Raw genomic sequence first — 11779 nt, 5'->3', positions numbered from 1 at the left:
GGCTAGGAGAGGAAAGTATGTTGTCTAATTTGTGGCTACAAAAGTGAGGGAAGCAAGTTCAGATGTGACCAAAAGCTAATCACTCTAATAATGTGTGGTACTCATACTCTGAAACTTGCAGTGAGCATAATGTGCATAAGCGATTTGACTCTTTTTCATTGCCACAATGCCCTATCTCGTGTAGTTCCCTCATAACTGAACCATGATAATACTTTAAATAATAATATACCATAAAAATGAATAATTTTTTTGTGCATAAATCGATACAACACTCTGCATCTAATGGTCAATATAGTCATTTAGATTGAAAATTTGATCTTTGACCATTACAAATTGACATCTTGTAGATGTATCTATATGCATCCATCCCTTGGGATTAGCCTCCACTACATCTACAAGGAGAAGGATACAACTTTTACCTACATCCATACAAAAGCATTCAATTAGAATTGGCTATGCTTCTGCATATTACAGGTGTCAAAAATGGGTCCAATTGTTATCCATGTCACACCTATAAAATTAGTATACAGCCTACCATATGGACTATCATTTACTTTTACCATATACCAAAGTAAACATACATCTAATGTATCTTCAAAACAAATATGAAGTCTTCCTTGCAAAAAATGGATAGCATCGTGTTTGTATTTCGGAGAATTTGTCAAAAAGAACCACATTGATTTCCATCTCCTTGGAGACCCTCACAAGAGGATTAAACCAAATTGGAAACTTTAAATATTAATGTAATCATTATTTTTTAGCACATATATTGCCAATCATCATGTAAAAAAATCCGAGTAAAATGTTTAGACCTAAGGAGTAACTACTATCCCTTATTTGATAGTATCTTATCCTAGTGATGGCATTCTTTGAAGAGTAAATTATCATCTAAACTATTCATACCCAAGGGAAGTAGCCACATGTCCAAAAAATAGTGATGAACCAGATTTTCAAAAGTATCAACATGTCACACATACTCAAAAGAATAAGGCTCTCGTAAAAAAATATTTGCCAACTATCATCTACCTACGTGTCCTAGCTGACAAGAAGTTCATTTTTTACTTAGATACACAGAATTTGGGTAGCATCTCCTCTATATTTTGATTAAATTTATTAAAAAAACGTCTCAAAAATTTGTGTCATCTCATGGAGAGACCCTCATAGGAGGATTAAGGTCAAATCATAATTCTTTAAAGGTCTATAATCCCAGGATTTCTATTCACCCCCTTACACTGACACAATGAAACTCATAAATGTGAATACATCATCCCTCAGTAGCAAACGATTTGCTATTACCTCAATATCTCACCATTTACTTGTAATATTTACTCCATATTGCACAATAAAGCTTGTTACTTAAGAACCATAACCAATTTCAAGTAAGTGTCAACAATAACATATTAAAAGTTACTTTGTAGCAGTAAGTATGGCATAACCTCTTAGCCAAGGCTAGTTTATATATAGTGTTCCGATGTTCCTCTTCATCCAATTTTGCTAGTCTCATAATGGTCAGATGTTTAGTCTACCATATGTAAGTTTCTATAAAGTGTTCTATTGTTTTTCATGAAAATATAGTTTCCATGTTCAAATGACATACCAAAATCACATTATTATGAACTAAAAGACTAATATTGTCCTATTTGGCCAAAATCAAGTGATGTGTTTGTTACACTATTTCTCGTTTAGACATCTTGCGGGAGGATGAACTATAAGTCAATGTATCAAAACAAGCTATATGTCGAAGAAATAGAACCATTAGTAGAACAATCCAATGAAAGCAAGGCTAACAGAGCAATCACACCAGATTTGGGTAGATTCTTGTTCATCTTTTGAGCAAATTTTCAAAAACCAGTATATACCATCTTACAAAGAGACCCTCCACAGGAGATTTGAGGCTTTGTAACACAAACAACAAGTATTTCATGTATCAACATTCGTTATATGTCAAGAAGACTCGTTCTTAGTACCACCCATTATAGCAAAGACAAGAAAGTAACATTGTTAGGTTATTCACCCAAAGTACCATTCTTATTCATCCATTTATGTCAAACAGCTTTATCAAAACTAGGTTAGCTTTAGACCAATATAAAATTTTCCTACTTTACTTATCATGAAATAGGCATCAACCATTATCCAACAAAAAATAACCAATATCTAATTAATGTTTGAATCTCGTAGCAAGCTTGCATCTGTTACCCCAAAAATAACTAGTACCTAATTAATGTTGAGGATCCCGTAGCATGTTTGTATCTTTCATAAGAACATGAAAACCTTGAAAGAACACCGGTATTTATGTACGCTAATGTCTATGAATTACGTATCTATTAATAATAAACCTTAACCTTTCTAAGTAGGTGCTAAAGCACCTACCTATTACTCCATAGCTTTGCAGTATACGGTGTGTATGCCAGTATGCCATCAATACCCCTTGCATCTTATTAAGATTGAAAGGTCGGCATCCAAGAGCTACATAAATACTATGTGTGTGTGTGTGTGCGTGCGTGCGTGCGTGTGTGTGTGTGTGTGTGAGTGAGTGAGTGTGTGTGTGTGTGTGTGTGTGTGTGAGAGAGAGAGAGAGAGAGAGAGAGAGAGAGAGAGAATATTGCATCGTGAACATTACGACATCCTTCTTTTCCCCCAAATGAAGGCAAGTATCCTTGAATTTGTGTCTAGTGACAGGGGACACAAAGATGAGATGCGTGATATGTGTTTGTGTTTGTGTTTGTGTTTGTGTGTGTGTTGTTGTTTTAAATTAATACATATACACAAAAGAACATAATAGTTCAAAAGACAGTTAACTGGCTTTAGACAAGGGATAAGGAGTAGCACAAAACCAAATCATTGTACATAGACATGAGAATGAGGTCTCATTCTAGTGTTTTTGTACATGGGGTAATCTGCAATGATTGTTCTATAAAGTGATGAGAGTCAGGTTCTCATGCCAAGGAGGGGGTTCACGGACCCAGGCCAAGAGACCGGCTGCCAGTGTGGACTGGGGATTCAGGCCAAGGGATATATATACAGAAGGTTGGGTGGTGAATCCTAGAAGGTAGTTCGCTGGGCTTGATATTGGTATTGGAGCTAAAATTAGCCATGGAAGGGCATGGTCTTCTACTTTTTGTATGTACATGCAAAAGAGCCATGAAATTCACCTCTTGCCAGGCAGGAAGGAAGACGAAGCAAAGAAACTCGTGTGCAGGCACCCTTGTGCTGAGGAGGGAAGAAGGGTCGGGGTCTGTCAAACTACGTGGAAAGGGCTCAACGGGGTCGCCCGGCATAGGAGAGCATAACTCGACCCTGGCACGAGGCGAGCCGAGCAACCCATTGGTGTCCATCACCTTCTCTCTCACTCACGCTGCATGCAAACCTGCCATAACTGGTTTTTAGAAGCTATTTTCACATTTGAAGCCCTAAGGCCCTTGGCCTTAGGACCAATTTTAAAAAAAACATTAGCAAGGGTACCCGTGGTAGGGTACCCCCCCTTGTGAAGCTTTGAGCGAAGCTCGGCATATCGAGTGGGGCAAAGGCATTCCGTGGCTCGCAGGCAGGCTAGGAAATCACAAGCAACACCTATAAATTCTACTGCGTTTACAACACATGGTCTTTTCATTAATTAATTCGAGTCGTCTTCAAGATACAAAGACCGGTGCAATATTGGTGCTCAAGGCAACCACACCTACACTAACGGACTGTTTTCTTGGAATCCGGAGCAAGATTACATCCTCGATGGCAATTCGAAGAACACCAACATGGAGTCCAGTTTCTCGAACTTGCTCTACGGATAGGGTTGGTAACAACGACTAGTCTTTGCGAATTCAGAATTTTTGGAAGATCATGTATTCTTTCTTCTCTCTCTCTCTCTCTCTCTCTCTCTCTCTCTCTCTCTCTCTCTCTCTCTCTCTCGCATTGCACAATGTCACCATGGATTCAAATATCAACATGACTTTGAGCGCAATACGCCCGATCCTACCAATGATGGCTCGCGGCCGGATACTCTCACGGAGGGTACCCGCGAAGCTATGGGAGGAGATGATGCTTATGAATTGCTCGATATCCAAAAATTTTGAGCACTTCAAGCACGCATATCAGTGATGGAAACAAATTTTGCATCCCTAAATGAAAATGTCAGTAAATTATCCACTTTAGTGATACAGTTTATGCAACAGCATGCCAAGAATCCTGTTGACACACATATGCATGAGCACGTAGCCGATCAGGGGCAAGGCCCTTTTGGTCATGGACAAGGTTCATCTCCGGATTCTCTGCACTCTCTCACTGCGAAGGAGGTGGAGGAGTTGTTGAAAAATACAAAGCCACCAACTTTTAAGGGAGAGGACTGAGACCGCATTGAGGATGCAGTGAATATCTTTCTCAGCAACAAGTGGGATGGAATTCACGCCTTACGACGTACTCCGGATGCAGTCATAGCACTATAGACAAGTCTGACTCTAGAAGGCAAGGCCTATAAATGGTGGATGTCTCTCAAGGAGAAGAATATCATACCACAGAGTTGGACAGCCTTTGAGGCTATGTTTAGAAAAGAGTTTCTGCCCACAAATAAGGCAGATAAAAATTGGACGGCTTGGGACACGTGTTCCATATTCCAACACCCATCATTGCTTGAATATATCTTGCACTATTGTGATGTTATCCTCAAGTTGGAAGGTTTAGACACCTTTCAACAAGTACGTGGGTTTATCCATGGTCTGACGCCAGAGCTTAAGAAGCACGTCAAGACCTAGGACCCTAAAACACTTGAGGCCATAGTGAAAGCCCATATTCATGATGATCCAGATAAAAAGAAATCACATAGTACTCACGTGTCTACTAATACACATGGTAATACACGCACACAGCATGGGCACAATAAAAGGAAATTTATAATAGCCAATTCAGATGCAGCTAAAAAACCCAAGGGGTCTCGAGGGCCTCTCTCCCCTGAGGAATTTGAGAAGGCTAAAAAAGAAAAGTTATGTTTTCAATGCTTCGGAAGCGGCCATGGGATTGTCCCAAGAGGAAATTTGCTGCTCAAGGTAAGGAGAAAGCAGTGCACACGGTGCAGCTCTTGCCTCTTGAGTCTTCCTCACGTTTCTCCATGGTGGAGGTAACACACACCAAGGTGGTGCATGAATGTTGTATCACAGCTTCCATGTGGCAATAGACCTTCAGTCCACATGAGTTACTGTGTCATTTTCTTTCAAATGTTGATTCCGTTGAACATTCCTCAACGTCACATGCTTCTCTCTGATCTATTCCAGCAATGGCTACTTCTCTCTCTTCTCAACAATCAAAGGTTGTTAGTCACTTAGAAAATTTATTAATGGAATTCAAGATATTTTTCCTCATGATTTACCATCAAGATTACCACTGACACAATCTGTGCAACATGGCATAGACGTGGTTGTTGCAGGCAGCAAACCAGTCAGTAAACCACCCTTCAGAATGAGTCATTCTGAGGCTGCTGAGGTGGAACGTCAGCTTGCTGACTATCTTAGTAGAGGGTTTACTCAACCGAGTTCTTCACCATGGGCTTCTCCTATCTTATTGGTGAAGAAAAAGGATGGTAGTATGCGCATGTACGTAGACTACCATGGGTTAAATGCGGTCACTGTTAAGAAGAAGCACCCATTACCACCAGTCGATGAGCTATTTGACAAGCTAATTATTGCTCGTATTTTTACAAAGATAGACTTGTGGTCGTGGGCTATCACCAAGTACGTATTCGCCTTGCTGATATACCCAAAACTGCATTCCAAACAAGGTTTGGACATTACGAGTTTTTGGTTATGCCTTTTGGGTTAACCAATGCGCCCGCAACATTCATGACACTCATGGATAGTGTCTTGAGACCGTACTTGGGCAAATTTTTTATCGTTTTTCTCGATGAAATTCTCATATACATTGCTTATGAGGAAGAGCACTTGCAACATCTGAGGCAGGTGTTTAAATTGCTACAAGCAAATAACTTATATGCCAAAGAATCAAAGTGTGACTTTCTCAAGGACAAAATTCACTATCTCGGGCATGTTATCTCAGCTAAATGGGCTGCACATGGATCAATCCAAAGTGGATGTCATTTGAAGGTGGCCTTCTCCTAAAAATCTAGAAGAGCTACATATTTTCTTAGGATTTGCATGTTTTTATCACGGTTGGTTAAAAACTATGCTAATATTGTTGTTCCCATGACGGACCAACTGAAGGACAAAGGAAAAACCTTTCAGTGGGGGGTCGTTCAATAGCAAAGTTTTGATACGCTCAAGGATGCGTTAGCTACAACTCCTATTCTAGCTATTGTGGATCCTTTAAAGCCATTCGTTTTGGAAACGGATGCCAGTAACCGTGCTATTGGAGAAGTCCTTCTCCAGGAGGTGAAGCCAATTGCATTTGAAAGCAAGAAGCTTGATTTAGCACAACAAAATTATTTTGCTTATAAACGTGAAATCAACACAATAGTGTCTGTCTTAAAGACATGGCGGCATTATTTGTATGGAGCTTAGTTTGAGATTGTGTTTGACCACGAAAGCATAAAATGGTTTACACAACAAACCGACTTGAAGGGTCGAAAGGCCAGGTAGGCTGAGATTCTTCAGGAGTATGATGCAAAGCTCCAGTATCGTAAAGGACGATACGATGTGGCGGCTGATGCTCTTAGTCGTATGCTTGAGATCAATTCTCTTTTGTTCACGGAACTCGGAAGTGAGTTTTTGGATTCTCTAAAAGGCAAATATGAGCATGATGACGCATACTCCAAAGTGTGGAGCCATGTGAAAATGAGGGATCCTTCTCACTCCAATGCTGGTAATGTGTCGTTAATCTCCACACACAATTCTCTTCCGTCGAGTGATGAACTGCAAAGATGGAAGAATTTTTCCATCGATAATGGGTACCTACTCCACAAGGGGAGAGTTTGTGTACCGACGGACATGGACATTTAGCGCCAAATTCTTTGTGAATGTCATGACAGTCCAAGTGCAGGGCACCCGGGTATTAAAGAGACTTATGCTCTCGTACAACGACATTTTTACTGGCCAGGTTTACATGGATTTGTTCAAGACTATGTCTTGCATTGCCAAAAATGTCAACAAAGCAGAGCGCCTGAAGGCAGGAGTACTCTTATATCCTTTGGAGATTCCCAATGGAAAATGGGAAAGTATCTCTATGGATTTTATTGTGGGTTTACCAATCACTGTACAAGGTCATGACTCGGTATGGGTGGTCCTAGACCGATTGACTAAACTATGCAAGTTTATTCCAAACAAGTCGACCATAAAGACTCCAAAATTAGCTAAGTTATTTGTGGACAATCTGTACAAGTTGTATGGATTTCCAAGTAACATTGTGAGTGATTGTGATCCCAAGTTTAACAGTCATTTTTGTAGGGTTGTGCTTAAATAATTGGGTACACAACTCAACCTCCGTACAACAAATCATCCAGAAATGGATTGTCAAACTAAACGAGTTAACCAAGTGCTAGAGGATATGCTACGAGCATACATTAGCAAGAAACAAACCGACTGGGAAGAGTATCTACCTCTTCTTGAGTTTTCTTACAACATAAGCATGTCACAATTGGATTTAGTCCTTTCATGCTCATGTATGGTTTTCAACCTAGGTCACCCGTTACAGTGGAATTGGCAACCAAAAAACTTTAGCAGGTTAAGGATTTTCTCCAAGACCATATGGATATGCTGAAACTTGCTCACTAGAATGTCTGACAAGCATAGGTTTGCTATAAGAAGTACGCTAATGAGAAATGTCAGCAAGTTACCTTTGAGGAAGGGGAAGAGGTGTTTTTGCGTAAGCCAAAGCATTCAAAAAGTCTGAAGACTAGGCCAACACCTAGATTATCGCCAAGATATTGTGGGCCTTTCAAGATACTCAAGCAAGTTGGTAATCGTGCTTACAAACTCTCGTTATCGACACACTCTCATGTCCATCCGGTATTTCATGTAAGCCGTTTACGTAAACGATTACATGGGGATGACAATGTCATTGACCAACATATTCTGGTCGATTTTGTTGAACCTCCTACCCCATCGCATGAACCTAAGCGAATTCTTGACTATCATGATTTACGTACGTGCCATCATGTACATCGTCAAGCTTTAGTCAAGTGGAAAGATTGTCTTGAGGAAGGTGCCACTTGGGAAAACATTAGGGTTCTTAAGAAGAAGTTTCCGAATTTTGTTTTTGAGGACAAAAACACTTCTCCAAGGGGGGGAGTAATGTCATGCCAAGGGCATATCCAAGGGGGGTCACGGACTCGGGTCAAGAGGCCGGCTACTAGTGTGGACTGGGGATTCACGCCAGGGCTATATATACGGGAGTTTGGGTGGTGAATCCTAGAAGGTAGTTCCCTGGGCTTCATACATGTGCATTAGTGACAGACAGCAGCTAAGCCAACAAAATTTCCAAGAAAAGATAGAGTCCTCACCTACATCCATGCAAACAAGACAGCATGTCGTTGGACTTTATCAGTTGTTATCCATGTCCATCTTACAACCTTTTTTAACTTTAAACCTACTATCCAAAGTAATTTTGAATCTCTGTTTGTTTTTTTACTCCTTTCTAGAGTCATTTTCCTTCGTAATAAAAAAGGTCATCACTTCTTTAAGATTCAAGTGAGTTTTTGTAGGTTATAAAAAGGTTATTTTTTACCCTAATTTTTAAGATCTTTAAATAGGTATATTTATAACTAAAATTCTTATCAGAAGGCCACTACCCCTTGTGATCCAAGTGTTTTAAATCCATATTTATCCCTAAAAAAATTGTTTTTTATATTTAATGTATCTTTGTTTAAATATGCCAATCACTCACTAGGTAACTTGCATTCTTGAATGTCTTGGTGTTTGAAAGAATTATCAATGGTACCATAAATTTATAATGTTTTTGCAGCTCCCTTGTGATCCTTTCAAAGAAATATATTTTATGCTACACATGCTACTCTATTAAAAATGCCAATGTTCGCATCGACTAGCACATGCTACACAGATTATGCACCAAGCTAGGGATGTATTATGGGTGTGCACAATAATTTCTATCCACATTGTATAAGGTCTTGGACTCATTTAGGAGTTCCAAACTATATAACCTAAAGGGCTCACCTTAATCCCATAGTAGAAAGGCTTGGAGTCCATGCCTTTATAAGAAGCCCTTTTATGCAAGGAGGATTCATTCTTGAGAGCTCACTCTTGAGTGCTCACTCTATGGATGGCCTAGCCTTGAGCTTAATGCACGTGCTTAGAAGGCCCTTGGTAATTAGAGAATCTCTAATTCTCTTGATAAGTGTAGTGTGTGTGCACTGTTGGTCATGTGATTAGACTTTGTGCCTAATGTGTGCTTAAGTGTGTGAAGGTTTAAGAGCCTTGAGCTCAATGCCACTTGTGTGTGATATGATTAGAGTACCTTGGTTGGCATGTGATGATTGGGAAGGCCAACTTCAATGCAATTAGTGTGTGCTTTGGTCGTGGATGCTTGTGTTGATTATTGGCTCTTGTGACTCAAACAAGATTAGCAAGTCGGACTTTGGTGGGTTTGATGCGCGTAGGAGTTGCTTGATTAGTGATTAGAGTTAGTCTTGACATGGCTAATCTCTACTTGCATTTGAGAGGCATTCTCTTGAATCGTATCATCCATTATGTCCGATGACGCTCTCACACTTAATTGTGTGATGTTTCCATGCCCTTGCTCCCTCCTGAGTGATGATTTTGTCAAGGTTAGCCTATGCTATGACTACCTCCTTACATTTGGCACCGTTGCCGGGGAGCGGTTGTCTAAGCTAGAGGAGTAGAGGATGCTTTGATAAGAGTAATTTCACTACTGATTTCATCGATTTTGAGTGTGACTTAGCTTTAGTTTAATTTTATTGTGTGTGCAAGTAATTGGAAGCTAATTTTTGAGTCATGAATACCCCAAACCCCTAATTTCATCCCCAATTTCACTAATTTCATACTAACCATTACTAATTTTGCTTCATTTCCATGCTAAGTTTGACTAATTCCATGCTAACAATCACTAATTTCTATTAACATTTGATTAATTTCACTAAAATAACCCCACTAAACTTTGATGTGTAATGTATGTTTAATCCCCTTATAAAAGGTGGAATCATCACTCTAATCAAGTTAATTGTGCTAATTTGTGTCTAATTCGTTGATTTGAGTGTTGATTTTTGGGTGGCCATTAATTTGTCAATTTTGGAGCTGATTTGGTGGTGCACACACTTGTGTGTACAATGATGGGTCTTCACATGGAGCAGAGGAATAGCTTGAAGTGTGGTTACAACGTAATGAGGAATTGATGGATTTTTTGCATATTATTTTGGTCTAAATTTGGGTGTGTGTGCCTACTCAATAGCATTCGATGTACAAATAGGGGATGAATGATTGGTCTTGGTTCCCAATTATGATGCTTCAAGGACCTAAAACACTGGTTTGTGCATAATTGATTGGATTGGATGATTTAATTGACACTCAATTGAAAATGATTAGATAAGTAGGACCATTGCCATGCATGCCAATGAAAATTGTTAAAATTTCATTGATTTGTGCCTTTGCAAATGCCATAATAGAATGTGTAGCCTTGCAAACCCAAATGAAAAATTCAATTGGGTTTGGAGGATTAGGAATTTTAAATATGAGCAATTAGTTTTGCAATGATTGGAAAAAATCGGATTTGAATAGGCCAAAGCATATTTGATTACTCATTTTGTGTGCATGAATTGATGTATTGAAAATCAATTTTGAGCATAAAATTCTTCCAATTCAAACGTATGGCAAAATGGACGAGGGTGGATTAATAGTGTGTACAAATGAATGAGACTTATTAAAATTTTGATGAGAATTGGATGAATATCTTGTTTCATTACATGATGGATGTGGAATTCTAGCTGTTAGGATATTCAAATTGATGTGTATGCACTATCAAAGGGCACAAAGAAAAAAATTGTAGTTCATTTGGAATCTAGAAATTTTAGGTTTGAGATTACAAAAAATATATTTTTTATGAGCCTATTTCATTTTTTGATCGGATGTGTGCATCTTCTTCCCTCCCTCACTAGTTGCCATGGCAATTTCAACTCGCTCTCAATCTGTTGGGAGATTTACCAATAACACAAACTCACACACACTCAAATCAAAATACACACCATCAATGTGGAAACACCCTATAAGAGGAAATTTTTTGAATCAAAAAGAAAATAAACGCACCACTCCCACTAGTGTACATCCAGGGTTCGCCTTCAAAACCCCACACATACACAAACCCAAGTGTACATTTTCAATATTCCTTTTGGATCTATCTCGCCGATCATGGTGCAACAAAATCTCTCTTTTTCGATTCAATACACACACAACCATGCTATTTTTGGATCCCACCTCATCTCTCACCTTCTTTGGTTGCAGCTCTTTGCACCTTCCTCCCTGTCAGTTCTCATTGTTGGAGCCCGCCATGATACCATTTTTTTTTTGGATTGCTCGTACCCAACCAATGTACTAGTATCAACACACTCAGGCTCGACCCATGGACCACTCACTCTCGGCGGCTCTTGTTGCTGTAGATTAGCGCACCCAACCCCACCACACACACACACACACACTAGGCTAAGAAAATTTGATGCCTGCTTGCCCTTCTTCCCAAGCTTTTTGCTTACTACACTTGCCATTGACTCCACCCCACGGCCCATGGATGGGCCCTCGACTCATTTCTCTCACAAGGCTCACTGTATGTGCATGAGGTTTTTTTTGCCGTGGGAACAAGTCCCCAAAAAGAATTTCTTTAT

This window comes from Adiantum capillus-veneris, chromosome 1 (genome assembly GCF_014529385.1).
Source record: "Adiantum capillus-veneris isolate H3 chromosome 1, ASM1452938v2, whole genome shotgun sequence".
Lineage (NCBI taxonomy): Eukaryota > Viridiplantae > Streptophyta > Polypodiopsida > Polypodiales > Pteridaceae > Adiantum > Adiantum capillus-veneris.
Note: the sequence above shows the minus strand (reverse complement) of the source record.